Here is a 17,719-nt window from a genome sequence, read left to right on the forward strand (position 1 = left end):
ATGAACTGGTGAAACATTACCCTGGGTGAGTCTGTGAGGGTGTTTTGAAGGAGATTAACATTTAAGTCAGTAGACTGAGTAAAGATCTTTCTCACCCTCGCCGGAGGGCATCATCCAATCCATTGAGGACCAACCTTGATAGAACAAGAAGGCACAGGAAGGGTGAATTCTCTCTCTCTCTGTCTCTCTCTCTCTCTCTCCCCTTGAGCTGGGACATCACCTTCTGCCCTTGGACATCAGGCCTTCAGACTCAGGCTGAGGCTTACACCATTGACCCTCCCTGGTTCTCAGGCCCTCAGATTTGGACTGAACCACACCACCAGCCTTTCCAGGCCTTGCAGATGGCAGACTGCGGGACTTCTCAGCATCCATAATCCCAGGAGCCAATCCCTCATAATAAATCTCTTCCTCAAATCAACACGTTGTACAACTTAAACGATGTCATATGTCACTTATATCTCAATAAAGCTGGAGGAAAATCTCTTTCCATATATCTATACACATCCTATCAATTCTTTTTCTCTGGAGACCTCTGACTGATACATGTCTATCATTGCAGTTGTCATTTTCTTAAATATAATATTGGGTTGGCCCAAAAAGTTTGTTTGGATTTTTCCACAACATCTTACAGAAAAACCCGAATGAACTTTTGTGGCCAACCCAATATGTAAGCAAAGTCAAAATTCCTGAGATGTCTTTGATTTGCTTCCCACTGCTCTGCACGGGATGGGTGCTTAATAAGTCATTTGAGGCAGACTGGCACGTATCTTGAGTAAAAGCTTTTCTCAGAGGCAGTGTCACCCTGGCGTGACTCTTCCAGAAGGAAGCTAGTGAGAACATCTCTCATCACTTCCAGCCTTCTCTTTCCTACCTCAAACCCACTTTTTCCCTTTAAATCTTTTTTTTTTTTTCCAGCTTGTGGGATCTCAGTTCCCTCACCAGGGATGGAACCCAGGTCCTCCACAGTGAAAGCGCAGAGTCCTAACCACTGGACCGCCAGGGAATTCCCTCCCTTTGAATCTTATTTTTATTCCTTCAATCAGTCATTTAGTCAACAAACACAAGTGCCGACTGCAGAGCGGGCCCCCGGCTGGGCCCTGCGCTCAGTGCCGGGTGTGTGTGTGGGGGTTGACTGCCTGCAGCCCCACCGCTCCCTCGAGACCCTGGATCAGTGGCTTGTTATTCAGGACTTATCCAGCTCCCAACTAGGAGTCCAGGTGCACCCAGGCCCCTTCTTTTGTGTGAGCTGCAGAAACAGAATTGTCCAGCTGCCCCGAGAAAACCCACAGTTGAGATTGTGTCAGCAGGCCTCTGTTCTGTTTCTATAAAGGACAGCCTATTAGGTAACAATCCATCCCAAGTGGAAAACATGCCTTCTGTAAGGCCTGAAATGAACTCTTGCCTCATCCCCCTTCAAGCCCACAGTCCTCTCCCTCTGAAACAACGAGGTTGACCAACTACAGGGAGTCTCCAAAATGTCTTTTCTAGCTTTAAAGAAAACAGGGACTCTAGCCTCAGGGAGACAAAAGATGACACTGTGTGAGGGGAGCTCCAAGGAGTGGGGATGAGCCAGAGGGGCCCTCGTCCCAGGTGGGAAACCACCGTTCCCAAACTTCCAACTGCAGGGAACGTCTGGGAGGGTAGGCTCGGGAAGGCCAAGCTGCCGCTGCACGGGGCTCAGAGGAAGGGATTGCTTGGGTGGAGGCGAAACGCTACACCAACTGAGGAGGAATTCATCTCCAATCCTGAGACCGAAAGAACCATGTTCCCTGTGATGGGGTGGGGGGCACCTTGGCCTCCCCATAAACTCATGAACCTAGGATGAGGCAGGAAAGAAAGTCACACTTCTCATTCACCAGCACTCTTACAGGGAGGGTGGCTGAGCAGGGTGTCCTCCAGAACTATGGGCTTTCTGTATGCATGTGGACACACACACACACACACACACACTGTTGTGGGCTGAGCTGAGTCCCCCGATACTCATGTGTTGAAGTCCTCACCCCCAGAACCTCAGAATGTGACTGTATTTGGAGACAGGGCCTTTAAAGAGATGATTTAGGTAAAATGAGGTCATTAGGCTGGGCCCTAATCCAGTATGACTGGTGTCATTACACAGACAGACAGAGGGAAACCATGTGGACACAGCGGGAAGACGGCCGTCTACAAGCCAAGGAGAGAGGCCTCAGGAGAAGCCAACCCTGTCGACACCTTGATCTCGAACTTCCAGCCTCCAAATCTGTGAGACAACAGATGTTGGCTGTTTAAGCTGCTCAGTCTGTGGTGCTGTGTTATGGCAGCCTGAGCAGACTACCACACCGTTCCCACAAATTCACACACACACACACACACTCTCATACAAAAATCACTCACACACGTGTACACAGGCTCACGCAGACCCACACACTTACCCACCATCTGCACAGACACACTCACGAATCCTCACCTCCCAACCCCACACCATCTACACAACTCCGCTCCCTTCACACACTCACACACGCTGCCTGAGGCCAGAGACTCAGGCTGCGTAGCTCAGGCCCACACCGAGGCCAGTTCCCTTCCTCGAATAGTGGGCTTTGCTCTCCATCAAGCTCACTCCTCTCATCCCGGGCCCTTTGCCCGGACTCTGACTTCCTGCATACTGACCCTCCCTGGTGCCTGGCAACGTGCTCTCCTGTCCTGACCTTGGCCTGCACCAGGAGCTGGGAGGCCCAGACTCCGATGAGCACGGCAAGGAGCAAACATTCGGAACCTCAGGATTCTCATCTCCAAAATCAGCGTTTACGCTAGCACAGCAGTCCTCAAAGCGTGGCCCCAAGACCAGCAACATCAGGACCACTGGGAACTTGCTAGGAACGCACACTCTCAGGCCCCATCTGGACCTACTCATCAGAGCCTTCGGGTGGGTGGAGCCCAGAAGTCTGAGTTTTAACACGTCCTTTGGGCAGTTCTGGTGCAAGCCAAGGTTTGAGAACCACTGAACTGGGCGATCTTTAAAATTCCTGCTAGGGAATAAACCTCCCAGACTAAGCATTAAGTGTGGTCATTATGATGGGTGCCTTCAGTGTGCCCAGCCCTGTGCAAACATTAACTCTACAACAACCCTCTAAAATAGGTGTCATTAAACATATTTTCGAGATGAGTGAAATGAGGGCCAGAGAGGTTAAGTAACTAACCAAGGGACACACAGCTGGAGGTGAGCCAGAGGAGGAGTTGCACCAGGGCTCCCTCACTGTGTGGTCCCCACTACTCCACCTGGGCTACCACAGTGACAAGTACCTGGCCTGCTGTCAGTTCTCAGTGGAGGTCACTCACTTTCTGGGGGTCCTATGACCTATGACCTGCTCTTCCCACCTTAACCAACGTTGCCAGCCTCCCTCACCGCTCTACCTGTTACGATACCTTGGGGCTCTCCCCCACCTCCCATCCCCTGTCCAACACTGAGCCCTGCCTTCCTTCTCTTTCCAAGGCAGTGGCTGGCGGGGCATCACAACTGTTCCACGGGTTGACACCATTGTTGGAACCAGCTTGGCTCCTGAAGGAAAGAGGCCAGGCCTAAGTTCAAGACCTGTGATGGCCTGAGAAAACACAGCCTCTCCCCGCACAACGTCCCCCAACAGAAAAACCTCCTGCAGGCAATGTTGAGACTCCCAAGGCCTTGATGCTCACAGTGCAAAAGCCTGGGGGAGAAACAAGGTTTCCCTAGTGTTTCCAGAGGTGAGGCCTGGGGCACGTGGGCACTGAGCAGAAGCAGGGCCCCCCACGGGACTGGTGTGAGCAGGGAAGCCTGGCCGCCCCGAGGCCGCCCTGCCTGGTCCCCTAACACCATCACCCTGGTCGCCTGAGCAGTGCATGGCCAGGCTGCGCCCCACGAGGAGGACAGACGTCTTGTCTGTCTGCACTGCTCTATGCTTAGTTTTTACATATAAGAAGAGCCGAGTCAATATTTGTTGACTGAATGAATGGATTCTTGTTCTATCTACCAGAGTTTACATCAGTGCAGCTTTGTATACACGCGTGTACACGCACACACATGTCCTCACGCTCCGGGGCTGGTGGAGACACCAAGGGGAGCAGAGAGTCAGGAAGCAGGACAGGGCAGCCGGGCAGGGGAGGCTGGTGCGGAGCAGGAGGAAAGCACAGAGGGACAGAGTGGGTGGGAACGGACTGCTGCACAGCTGAGGCCAGTAAAAGGAAAACCCAGAGGCTTCCCTGGGGGAGCCGCGGTTAAGACTCTGTGCTCCCAACGCAGGGGGCCTGGGCATGATCACTTGTCAGGGGATGAGATCCCACATGCATGCTGCAACTAAGAGTTCACATGCCACAACTAAGGAGTCTTCAAGCCACAACTAAGGAGCCCACCTGCTGCAACTAAGACCCGGCTCAACCAAATAAATAAATATTAAAACAAAGCAAGGGGGAGACCTTCAAGATGGCAGAGGAGTAAGACACGGAGATCACCTTCCTCCCCACAGATACATCAGAAATACATCTACACGTGGAACAACTCCTACAGAACACCTACTGGACGCTGGCAGAAGACCTCAGACCTCCCAAAAGGCAAGAAACTCCCCACGTACCTGGGTACGGCAAAAGAAAAAAGAATAAACAGAGACAAAAGAATAGGGACGGGACCTGCACCAGTGGGAGGGAGCCGTGAAGGAGGAAAGGTTTCCACACACTAGGAAGCCCCTTTGCGGGCGGAGACTGTGGGTGGCGGAGGGGGGAAGCTTCGGAGCCGCGGAGGAGAGCACATTAACAGGGATGCGGAGGGCAAAGCGGAGAGATTCCCGCACAGAGGATCCGTGCCGACCGGCACTCACCAGCCCGAGAGGCTTTGCTCACCCGCCGGGGTGGGCGGGGCTGGGAGCTGAGGCTCTGCCTTCGGAGGTTGGATCCCAGGGAGAGGACCAGGGTTGGCGGCATGTACACAGCCTGAAGGGGGCTACTGCACCCCACTTAGCCGGGAGGGAGTCCGGGAAAGTCTGGAGCTGCCGAAGAGGCAAGAGACCATTGTTTCGGGATGCGCGAGGAGAGGGGATTCAGAGTACCACCTAAATGAGCACTAGAGACGGGTGCGAGCCGCGGCTATCAGTGCAGACACAAGAGATGGACATGAAACACTAAGGCTGCTGCTACAGCCACCAAGAAGCCTGTGTGCGAGCACAGATCACTATCCACACCTCCCCTCCCGGGAGACTGTGCAGCCCGCCTCTGCCAGGGTCCCGGGATCCAGGGACAACTTCCCCGGGAGAACACACGGCGCGCCTCAGGCTGGTGCAACGTCTCACTGGCCTCTGCCGCCGCAGGCTCACCCCGCATCTACACCCCTCCCCCGCCAGGGCTGAGTGAGCCAGAGCCCCCGAATCAACTGCTCCTTTAACCCCGTCCTGTCTGAGCGAAGAACAGATGCCCTCCGGCGACCTACACACAGAGGCGGATCCAAATCCAAAGCTGAGCCCCAGGAGCTGTGCAAACAAAGAAGAGAAAGGGAAATCTCTCCCAGCAGCCTCAGGAGCAGCGCATTAAATCTCCACAATCAACTTGATGTACCCTGCATCTCTGGAACACGTGAATACACAATGAATCATCCCAAAACTGAGGTGGTGGGCTCTGGGAGCAACTGTAGACTTGAGGTTTGCTTTCTGCATCTAATTTGTTTCTGGTTTTATGTTTATCTTAGTTTAATATTTAGAGCTTATTATCACTGGTAGATTTGTTTACTGATTTGGTTGCTCTCTTCCTTTTTTTTAATATATAGATATATATATTTTTTTCCTTTTTCTTTTTGTGAGTGTGTATATGTATGCTTATTTGTGTGATTTTGTCTGTATAGCGTTGCTTTTACCATTTTTCCTAGGGTTCTGTCTGCCCTTTTTTTTTTAAATATAGTTTTTAGCTCTTGTTATCATTGGTGGATTAATTTTTTGGTCTTGTTGCTCCCTTTTTTCTTTCTCTTTTTTAAAATTACTTTTTAATATTTTTATTTTTAATAATTTTTAACTTTTTTACAACTTTATTTCTTTTTATTATTTTTTCTTTCTTCTTTCTTTTTTTCTCCCTTTTCTTCTCAGCTGTGTGGCTGGCAGGGTCTTGGTGCTCCAGCCGGGTGTCAGTGCTGTGCCTCTTAGGTGGGAGAGCCAACTTCAGGACACTGGTTCACCAGAGACCTCCCAGCTCCACATAATGTCAAATGGCAAAAGCTCTCCCAGAGATCTCCATCTTAACGCTAAGGCCCAGCTTCACTCAACGACCAGCAAGCTACAGTGCTGGACACCCTATGCCAAACAACTAGCAAGACAGGAATACAACCCCACCCATTAGCAGAGAGGCTGCCTAAAATCATAATAAGGTCAGAGACACCCCAAAACACAGCACCGGATGCAGTCCTGCCCCACAGAAGACAAGATCCAGCCTCATCCACCAGAACACAGGCACTAGTCCCCTCCACCAGGAAGCCTACACAACCCACTGAACCAACCGTGGCCACTAGGGGCAGACACCAAAAACAGCAGGAACTACGAACCTGCAGCCTGCGAAAAGGAGACCCCAAACACAGTAAGATAAGCAAAATAAGAAGACAGAGAAACACACAGCAGATGACAGAGCACGTAAAAACCCACCAGACCAAACAAATGAAGAGGAAATAGGCTGTCTACCTGAAAAAAAATTCAGAATAATGATAGTAAAAATGATCCAAAATCTTGGAAATAAAATGGAGAAAATACAAGAAACGTTTAACAAGGACCTAGAAGAACTAAAGATGAAACAATGATGAGCAGCACAATATATGAAACAATTTTCTAGAAGGGATCAATAGCAGAATAACTGAGGCAAAAGAATGGATAAGTGACCTGGAAGATAAAATAGTAGAAATTACTGTAGAGCATAATAAAGAAAAAAGAATGGAAAGAATTGAGGACAGTCTCAGAGACCTCTGGGACAATATTAAACACACCAACATTAGAATTATAGGATTCCCAGAAGAAGAAGAGAAAAAGAAAGGGACTGAGAAAACATTTGAAGAGATTAAAGTTGAAAACTTCCTTAATATGGGAAAGGAAAGAGTCAGTCAAGTCCAGGAAGCACAGAGAGTCCCCTACAGGATAAATCCAAGGAGAAACATGTCAAGACACATATTAATCAAACTATTAAAAATTAAATACAAAGAAAAAATACTAAAAGCAGCAAGGGAAAAACAACAAATAACATACAAGGGAATCCCCATAAGATGAAGAGCTGATCTTTCAGCAGAAACTCTGCAAGCCAGAAGAGAGTGGCAGGACATATTTAAAGTGATGAAAAGGAAAAACCTACAACCAAGATTACTCTACCCAGCAAGGATCTCATTCAGATTCGACAGAGAACTTAAAATCTTTACAGACAAGCAAAAGCTAAGAGAATTCAGCACCACCAAGCCAGCTTTACAACAAATTGTTAAAGGAACTTCTGTAGGCAGGACAAGAGAAGGAAAAGACCTACAATAACAAATCCCAAACAATTAAGAAAACGGTAATAGGAACATACATATTGATAATTATCTTAAATGTAAATGGATTAAATGCTCCCACCAAAAGACACCGACTCGCTGAATGGATACAAAAACAAGATCTGTATATACACTGTCCACAAGAGACCCACTTCAGACCTAGGGACACATACAGACTGAAAGTGAGGGGATGGAAAAAGATATTCCATGCATATGGAAATCAAAAGAAAGCTGGAGTAGCAATTCTCATATCAGACAAAATAGACTTTAAAATAAAGACTATTAAAAGAGACAAAGAAGGACACTACATAATGATCAAGGGATCGATCCAAGAAGAAGATATAACAATTGTAAATATTTATGCACCCAACATAGGAGCACTTCAATACATAAGGCAAATGCTAACAACCATAAAAGGGGAAATCGACAGTAACACAATCATAGACAGGGACTTTAACACACCACTTTCACCAATGGACAGATCATCCAAAATGAAAATAAATAAACACAAGCTTTAAATGATATATTAAACAAGATGGACTTAATTGATATTTATAGGACATTCCATCCAAAAACAACAGAATACACTTTCTTCTCAAGTGCTCATGGAACACTCTCCAGGATAGATCATATCTTGGGTCACAAATCAAGCCTTGGTAAATTTCAGAAAATTGAAATCATATCAAGTATCTTTTCTGACCACAATGCTATGATACTAGATATCAATTACACGGAAAAATCTGTAAAAAATACAAACACATGAAGGCTAGACAATACACTACTAAATAACCAAGAGATTACTGAAGAAATCAAAGAGTAAATCAAAAAATACGTAGAAACAAATGACAATGAAAACACGATGACCCAAAACCTATGGGATGTAGCAAAAGCAGTTCTAATAGAGAAGTTTATAGCAAGACAATCCTACTTCAAGAAACAAGAAACATCTCAAGTAAACAACCTAACCTTACACCTAAAGCAATTAGGGAAAGAAGAAGAAAAGAACCCCCAAAGTTAGCCAAAGGAAAGAAATCATAAAGATCAGATCAGAAAATAAATGAAAAACAAATGAAGGAAATTATAGCAAATATCAGTAAGACTAAAAGCTGGTTCTTTGAGAAGATAAACAAAATTGATAAACCATTAGCCAGACTCATCAAGAAAAAAAGGGAGAAGACTCAAAACCAACAGATAGAAATGAAAAAGGAGAAGTAACAACTGACAGTGCAGAAGTAGAAAGGATCATGAGAGATTACTACAAGCAACTCTATGCCAATAAAATGGACAACCTGGAAGAAATGGACAAATTCTTAGAAAATCACAACCTTCTGAGACTGAACCAGGAAGAAATAGAAGCTATAAACAAACCAGTCACAAGTACTGAAATTGAGACTGTGATTAAAAATCTTCCAACAAACAAAAGCCTAGGACCAGATAGCTTCACAGGAGAATTCTATCAAACATTTAGAGAAGAGCTAACACCTATCCTTCTCAAACTCTTCCAAATATAGCAGAGGGAGAAACACTCCTAAACTCATTCTATGAGGCCACCATCACCCTGATACCCAAACCAGACAAAGATGTCACAAAGAAAGAAAACTGCAGGCCAATATCACTGATGAACATAGATGCAAAAATCCTCACTAGCAAACAGAATCCAACAGCACATTAAAAGGATCATACACCATGTTCAAGTGGGGTTTATCCCAGGAATGCAAGGATTCTTCAGTATATGCAAAACAATCACTGTGATACACCATGTTAAGAAATTGAAGGAGAGGGCTTCCCTGGTGGCACAGTGGATAAGAGTCCACCTGCTGATGCAGGGGATACGAGTTCATGCCCCGGTCTGGGAAGATCCCACATGCCACGGAGCGGCTGGGCCCGTGAGCTATGGCCGCTGAGCCTGCGCGTCCGGAGCCTGTGCTCTGCAACGGGAGAGGCCACAACAGTGACAGGCCCACGTACTGCAAAAAAAAAAAAAGAAATTGAAGGAGAAAAACCATATTATCATCTCAATAGATGCAGAAAAAGCTTTTGACAAAATTCAACACCCATTTATGATAAAAACCCTCCAGAAAGTAGGCATAGAAGGAACTTACCTCAACATAATAAAGGCCCTATATGACAAACTCACAGCCAACATCGTTCTCAGTGGTGAAAATTAAAAGCATTTCCTCTAAGGTCAGGAACAAGACAAGGTTGTCCACTCTCACCACTATTATTCTACATAGTTTTGGAATTTTTAGCCACAGCAATTAGAGAAGAAAAAGAAATAAATGGAATCCAAGTCAGAAAAGAAGAAGTAAAGCTGTCACTGTTTACAGATGACATGATACTATACATAGAGAATCCTAAAGATGCTACCAGAAAACTCCTAGAGCTAATCAATGAATTTGGTAAAGTAGCAGGATACAAAATTAATGCACAGTAATCTCTTGCATTCCTATACCTTAATGATGAAAAAATCTGAAAGAGAAATTAAGGAAACACTCCCATTTACCATTGCAACAAAAAGAATAAAGCACCTAGGAATAAACCTACCTAAGGAGACAAAAGACCTGTATGCAGAAAACTATAAGACACTGATGAAAGAAATTAAACATGATACAGATAGGTGGAGAGATATACCACGTTCTTGGATTGGAAGAGTCAACACTGTGAAAATGACTTTACTACTCAAAGCAATCTACAGATTCAGTGCAATCCCAATCAAACTACCAATGGCATTTTTCACAGAACTAGAACAAAAAATTTCACAATTTGTATGGAAACACAAAAGACCCCGAATAGCCAAAGCAATCTTGAGAAAGAAAAACGGAGCTGGAGGAATCAGACTCCTGGACTTCAGACTATACTACAAAGCTACAGTAATCAAGACAATATGGTACTGGCACAAAAACAGAAATATAGATCAATGGAACAGGATAGAAAGCCCAGAGATAAACTTACGCACATATGGTCACCTCATCTTTGATAAAGGAGGTAAGAATATACAAATGGAGAAAAGGCAGCCTCTTCAACAAGTGGTGCTGGGAAAACTGGACAGCTACATGTAAAAGAATGAAATTAGAACACTCCCTAACACCATACACAAAAATAAACTAAAAATGGATTAAACACCTAAATGTAAGGCCAGACACTAAAAATCTCTTAGAGGAAAACATAGGCAGAACGCTCTATGACATAAATCACAGCAAGATCCTTTTTGATCCTTTCTGACACCTCCTAGAGGAATGGAAATAAAAACAAAAAGAAACAAATGGGACCTAATGAAACTTCAAAGCTTTTGCACAGCAAAGGAAACCATAAACAAGACCAAAGGACAACCCTCAGAATGGGAGAAAATATTTGCAAATGAAGCAACTGACAAAGGATTCAGCTCCAAAATTTACAAGCAGCTCATGCAGCTCAATAACAAAAAAACCAACAACCCAATCCAAAAATGGGCAGAAGACCTAAATAGACATTTCTCCAAAGAAGATATACAGAATGTCAACAAACACATGAAAGAATGCTCAACATCATTAATCATTAGAGAAATGCAAATCAAAACTACAATGAGATACCATCTCACACCAGTCAGAATGGCCATCATCAAAAAATCTAGATGCTGGAGAGGGTGTGGAGAAAAGGGAACACTCTTGCACTGCTGGTGGGAATGTGAATTGGTTCAGCCACTATGGAGAACCGTATGGAGGTTCCTTAAAAAACTACAAATAGAATTACTATATGACCCAGCAATCCCACTACTGGGCATATACCCTGAGAAAACCAAAATTAAAAAAGAGTCATGTACCAAAATGTTCATTGCAGCTCTATTTACAATAGACCGGAGATGGAAACAACCTAAGTGCCCATCATCGGAGAATGGATAAAGAAGATGTGGCACATATATACAATGGAATATTACTCAGCCTTAAAAAGAAATGAAATTGAGCTATCTGTAATGAGATGGATAGACCTAGAGTCTGTCATACAGAGTGAAGTAAGTCAGAAAGAAAAAGACAAATACCGTCTGCTAACACATATATATGGAATTTAAGAAAAAAAATGTCATGAAGAACCTAGGGGTAAGACAGGAATAAAGACGCAGACCTACTGGAGAACGGACTTGAGGATATGGGGAGGGGGAAGGGTGAGCTTTGACAGGGAGAGAGAGAGTCATGGACATATACACACTAACAAACGTAGTAAGGTAGATAGCTAGTGGGAAGCAGCTGCATGGCACAGGAATATTAGCTCGGTGCTTTGTGACAGCCTGGAGGGGTGGGATAGGGAGAGTGGGAGGGAGGGAGACGCAAGAGGGAAGACATATGGGAACATATGTATATGTATAACTGATTCACTTTGTTATAAAGCAGAAACTAACACATCATTGTAAAGCAATTATACCCCAATAAAGATGTTAAAAAAAATAATAATAATATAAAAAAAATACAAGCCAAAGTTTGAGAGGAAATATTTGCAATTTAAATAAACAGTTAATATCCACAAAAAAAAAAAAAAAAAAAAGAGTCATGTACCACAATGTTCACTGCAGCACTATTTACAATAGCCAGGACATGGAAGCAACCTAAGTGTCCATCAACAGATGAATGGATAAAGAAGATGTGGCACATATATACAATGGAATATTACTCAGCCATAAAAGGAAACGAATTTGGGCTATTTGTAGTGAGGTGGATGGACCTAGTGTCTGTCATACAAAGTGAGGTAAGTCAGAAAGAGAAAAACAAATACCGTATGCTAACACATATATATGGAATCTAAAAAAAAAAAAAGGTCATGAAAAACCTAGGGGCAGTATGGGAATAAAGACTCAGACCTACTAGAGAATGGACTTGAGGACACGGGGAGGGGGAAGGGTAAGCTGGGACAAAGTGAGAGAGTGGCATGGACATATATACACTACCAAACGTAAAATAGATAGCTAGTGGGAAGCAGCAGCATAGCACGGGGAGATCAGCTCGGTGCTTTGTGACCACCTAGAGGGGTGGGATAGAGACGGTGGGAGGGAGGGAGACGCAAGAGGGAAGAGATATGGGGATATATGTATATGTATAGCTGATTCACTTTGTTATAAAGCAGAAACTAACACACCATTGTAAAGCAATTACACTCCAATAAAGATGTTAGAAAAAAACAAAAAACAAAAAAACTGAGCCGAGGCTAAATGAAAAGAATCACAAATTGGAAATTGGGCCTGAGAGCTGATCATGCTTGAGGTCTGCTTACAAAAATGATCATTTGTGTTGAGTACAGAAGGGTCACTGATGAGACCAGAGATGGTCCCACGCCTGTGAACTTTGCTGACAGTCTGGACTCAGACCCAGCCGTCGGGTTGCCTTGTGGGCAGGGCAGGGCAAATCTGGCGGGATCTAGAGGTGCATCGAGGGGGGTTTTGTGGGCTGGACTTGCACCCTAAGTGACGCTAGGTTTGGTCTCACTTACTGTTTGTGGACGAAGCTTTTCATTCAGGGAAACATTCTGCATAATCTTATACCCGGGGTGTCTTGCACAAGATGTCCTTGCAACGTGACCAGGCTGGGGACCCCACGCCTTCTAAGTCCAGGTTAAGACCAAGTCCTGCTACCCGCAACTCCTTCTCTTCCCCTGGGCTTGGCACCTCCGTCTTGATGGATCATCTGGTGAACCCAGGTAATTGCAGGAACCGAGGCCCAGCCCTCAGCTGAATGGGCCTGGCTCGTCTGTTTCCCTGCAGCCACTGTAGTCTTCTTGGACGGTCTGGAACTTGGAATAGGTGGGCCACTGCTGCCTTCTAGGACCTGGAAAGGGCTACAGAGAGCACCTCCCAAACCGAAGGGCACTGCACACGAAGCCGAGCAGCTCCTTTGCAGCATTAACCTCATGTGTGACAAGTGGACACACCGCAAGCCGTCATGCCACCATGGGCAGGTCCCTCAGGGCCTGTCAGGAGGAGACTGAGGCTCGGAAAGATGGAGCGACACGGCCACCAAGAGGGCAAGCCAGGGCTCCAGCTTGTGTCTTGTGGCTCCAGGTCTGTGTTCCTTTTACCCTGCCATAAAGCCCCGGTTATAAATGACGAGCACGGTTCCTGGACAAACTGCTTCACTGGAATTCAATCCTGGAGAAGAAAAATGGCCCCTGCGATGGGTTTACTCGGTCCTGGAAGCTGCGTGGCCTGTGTGATCCAGCCTCGTGAGCAACCCTCCCGCTCATGTTGTGTTCCTGGATTAGGGGTGATTGATGCCAGCTGAGGTTCCCACTGAGGCTCCGTGCAGAGCGAGTAAGATCACAGGTGTTGGGTTCCTCCCACTCAGCACAGCCAGGCAGATACCTTCTTATATCCTTGTGAAGCAAACAACACATTTTATTGTGACAGTACCTTTACTGTGAAGGGGTGAAGGGGGTCAAAAGGTACAAACTACCAGTTATAAGATAAATAAGTCCTGGGACTCTAACATACGGCATAGCGACCACAGTTAATAATACTGTATTGTGTATTTGAAAGTTGCCAAGTAGACCTTAAAAGTCCTCTTCACAAGAGGAAACAAAATTTGTAACAACGTGTGGCGACAGATGTTAACTAGACTTACTGTGGTGAGCGTTTCGCAATATATGCAAACACTGAATCATCATGTTGTACATCTGAAACCAATACAATGTTATATGTCGATTATATCTCAATAAAAATTTTAAAAAATAGCTCTGAAGTCTTGTCAGTAATAATATACAAGCACTGGGTGGATCTTTGAGCAGTAAATGAAGAAAATAATACGGCAAAGGGAGTCTAATCACTAATAAAACCCCTGCTAAAATTCCTAAATCCCTTACATTTTCTAAGGACTTGTTATAATGAGCTGGTAATACATTGCCCCAGGGCAAGAGGTCAGTTTCATCTCTGCTGAAACTCTGGATGAGAAAGTAAATTCTTTAAAAACTAAATGAGTGACCAACAACCTCTAGCTTTTCAAAAGAGGAATTATTCCTCAGTTTAACACTGGAGCTTATCAGCAGCAGGTAAAGCTTAGGAAATCAAAATATTAAAGGACTAAGCTCAGAGCTGGGATGACCGTAAAACCCAGGTGAAAACTGCTAAAATACGGACTTAAACTGGAGGGCAGCTTCTGGCCTTTGAAGGGGGCAAGTCAATGATCTGACCTTCTCTGCAGAGCCACAGGGCTGCTGGTGAGCCGTGAGCGAGGCCCAAGGTGGCCCCTTCCTCCCCAAGTCCTCAGACACCCCAGAGTCCTCCCTGAGACAGTTTGCTTTGTTCAAGCCTACTTTGTTTCATTTTCCACTTTCCCTTTCAGGTCAGAGTCAAGGGAACCCAATATGAAAACTGTTACAAAGCCTTTCAGTGAATTCCAGAGCAGACCTCACACCATACAAAATACCAATTTCCCTTAAGATAAGGGCAGCTGTCTCAAATCCTTTTTGGAATAAGGTGAGGTATAAAATATTTATATTCCCTAAATAGAATTATTTGTCCTAAAATAACATAAGTAGACCTACCTCTGGGCAGAAAGCCTCACGTGCAGACAGGCACGCCTACCTGTTTACACGTAGGGCCACGGTCTCTGCCAAGAAAAATAACCCCCTCTGTGAACAACACGCTGTTCCCTCACTAGGTCCAGTCACCAGAAGAAAGTTCTCAACTGCCAAGGGTCTCCCCAGGCTTGCTTTTAGGTCTCCTGTTGCATTGACTCTCTAGCTCTGTTAGGTGAAGACTGGATGTGGTCCAGGAGGCTGTCGGCAACACGGTGGATCAACCGCACAAGTCGGATTCTGCCTAGACCTGTGGCCCATGTGTTTTCCATTTAGTGACACCCACGCTACCAGCACAGCGGCCAATAGCGCTCACGGCAGTGGTCCAGCCTCCACCCTGCATCCGCAAACCGGCCCTTGGCAGGACTGGGCAGGCCGTTCCCTCCGGGTTTGCATAGTCAGCACCCACTGCAGAGGCAGGGACAGGGGTCTTCTTAGAAACCTGCTCCTGGCCCTACAAAGGCAAAGTGGCCTCTCTTACGATGCTCTTGGGTGGCAGGTGTGGTTCCAGAGAGGGACACTTGCACCTATTCCACTCATCTAAAGAATTAAATCTGTGCGTTCAAATGCTCCAACAAGTCCCACCCACGTACAACTCAGTTAACTACTTCCAACAACTCACTCACAGTGGTCACACCGATTACCGGACTCCCCAGAGCTACCACCGGGAGAAGCTTCAGAGGGCTGTCAGGGACACGGCCACGCCAGCAGATCGTCCAGCCACCTGTCATGGCCTCGGTGCCCAGAGCTGCCATATTTCGTTCCCGACCCCAGCCATTCTGATCAGAGCAGGGGTGGGGGACAGCTGGCCCAAGGGAATAAGACAGAAATGATGGGGAAAGCAACCGAGTGGGAGCCACAGCAGCAGCTGTAAGAGAGGAGAAGGGAGAGCCAGGGGGCAGCAGACAGAGCAAGCTTGGCGGAGAGCCAAGGGCTTTCTAAGCCCATCCGCTCTGGGCACTGCTGACCCAGCTTCCCTTGAGCACCTGCGCTGGTAGCCATTGTCCTGAGGAGACTGAAGCATCTCTGTGTCCTCTGCATCTCCCAGGACACTGGGGACCTGGAAATTCATTACTGTAAGAACCTCCTCCATAGCTGTTGGATGCTCTGGTGTTAAGGGCTGAATTGTGTCCCCCTAAAATCGTCCGCTGAAGTCCTAACCCTCAGAATGGGACCTTATTTGAAGGTACAGTCTTCATAGAGGCCATCAAGTCAAAATGAGGTCATTAGGGTGGATCCTAATCCAGTTTGACTGGTGTCCTTATAAAAAGGGGGAATGTGGACACACACACAGAAAGAATGCCATGTGAACGTGGAGACGGCCGTCTACAAGCCAGAGAGGGAGGCCTGGAATGGACTCTTCCCCAAAGCCCTCAGGAGGGACCAGCCCTGCCCACACCCCTCCATCTCAGACTTCTAGACTCCAGAACTGCGAGACAATAAATGTCTGTTGTTTAAACCAGCCATTCTGTGTGCTCTGCTCTGGCAGCCCCAGGACACTGACACAGCCGGTAGGGTCCTCTGCCTGGCCCAGGGGCCCTAAAACCAGCACAGTCCCACATCTGCAACCACTTCAATTCCAGCCCTTTAATCTCTGGTCCCAAAATGAAACCTTTGCTTTTGTGTTTTATTTTATTTTATTTTAAACATTTTGGGACGACCGTAACGTGCAGTTTTAAAAGTTCGTAAAAATAGTTTTCTATTAAAAGGCAGAGGCTCCTGGCCTCTTGCCTTCCCAGATCTGTTCCACTGCCCAGAGTCAAAGGGCTCTGATCGTTCCAGTAATTAGCTGTCGGGGGCCGGCATGTCTGAGCAGAGTGCTGACTTGTTCTCTGCTCCAGGAGTTCCCTCGCTGAGAGCATCCCTTGGAAAATGCCAGAGAAGGCGAAAGGAGATGTCTTTGTGCGGAAGCAGGACTGCCGTAAATAGTCTGCTGGCTTGCTAATGGGAGTCAGGCGCTTCAGAAGGGGACGCTCAGTCCCCAGAGCTCCTGTGGCTCCTGTCACAGAGCAAGGACAGGACCCAGAGCAGACCCTGAGCTGGCCAGACTGGAGATCGTGACCATCTGTCCTACCAGCACCTCTGTGCCCCTCCCCCAGCGCGGTCCCTGGCTCAGAGAAGACCCTTGACTTGTAAATATCTGACGCTAATGGTTGTTGCAGGGAGAAGTTACCTGACGCTTCTATGTGTCTAGTAATTAGTTGGCAGGGGCTGCTCTTGCTCTTTTTTTTAAATATAAATTATTTTATTTTTGGCTGCGTTGGGTCTTCGTTGCTGTGCGCGGGCTTTCTCCAGTTGCGGCGAGCGGGGGCTACTCTTCGTTGCGGTGCGCGGGCTTCTCGTTGCAGTGGCTTCTCTTGTTGCGGAGCACAGGCTCTAGGTGCGCGGGCTTCAGTAGTTGTGGCTCGCGGGCTTCAGTAGTTGTGGCTCTCCAGCTCTAGAGTGCAGGCTCAGTAGTTGTGGCACACGGGCTTAGTTACTCCGCAGCACGTGGGATCTTCCCGGACCAGGGATCGAACCCGTGCCCCCTGCATTGGCAGGTGGATTCTTAACCACTGCACCACCAGGGAAACTCTCTTGCTCTTTTTTTTAAACAGACTTTATTTTTTTAGTTATTTTGCATTTACAGGAAAAACTGAGTAGAAAGTGCATAATTCTCATATACCCTTCACACACACACACACACACACACACACACAC

This window comes from Phocoena sinus, chromosome 16, assembly GCF_008692025.1.
Source record: "Phocoena sinus isolate mPhoSin1 chromosome 16, mPhoSin1.pri, whole genome shotgun sequence".
Classification (NCBI taxonomy): domain Eukaryota; kingdom Metazoa; phylum Chordata; class Mammalia; order Artiodactyla; family Phocoenidae; genus Phocoena; species Phocoena sinus.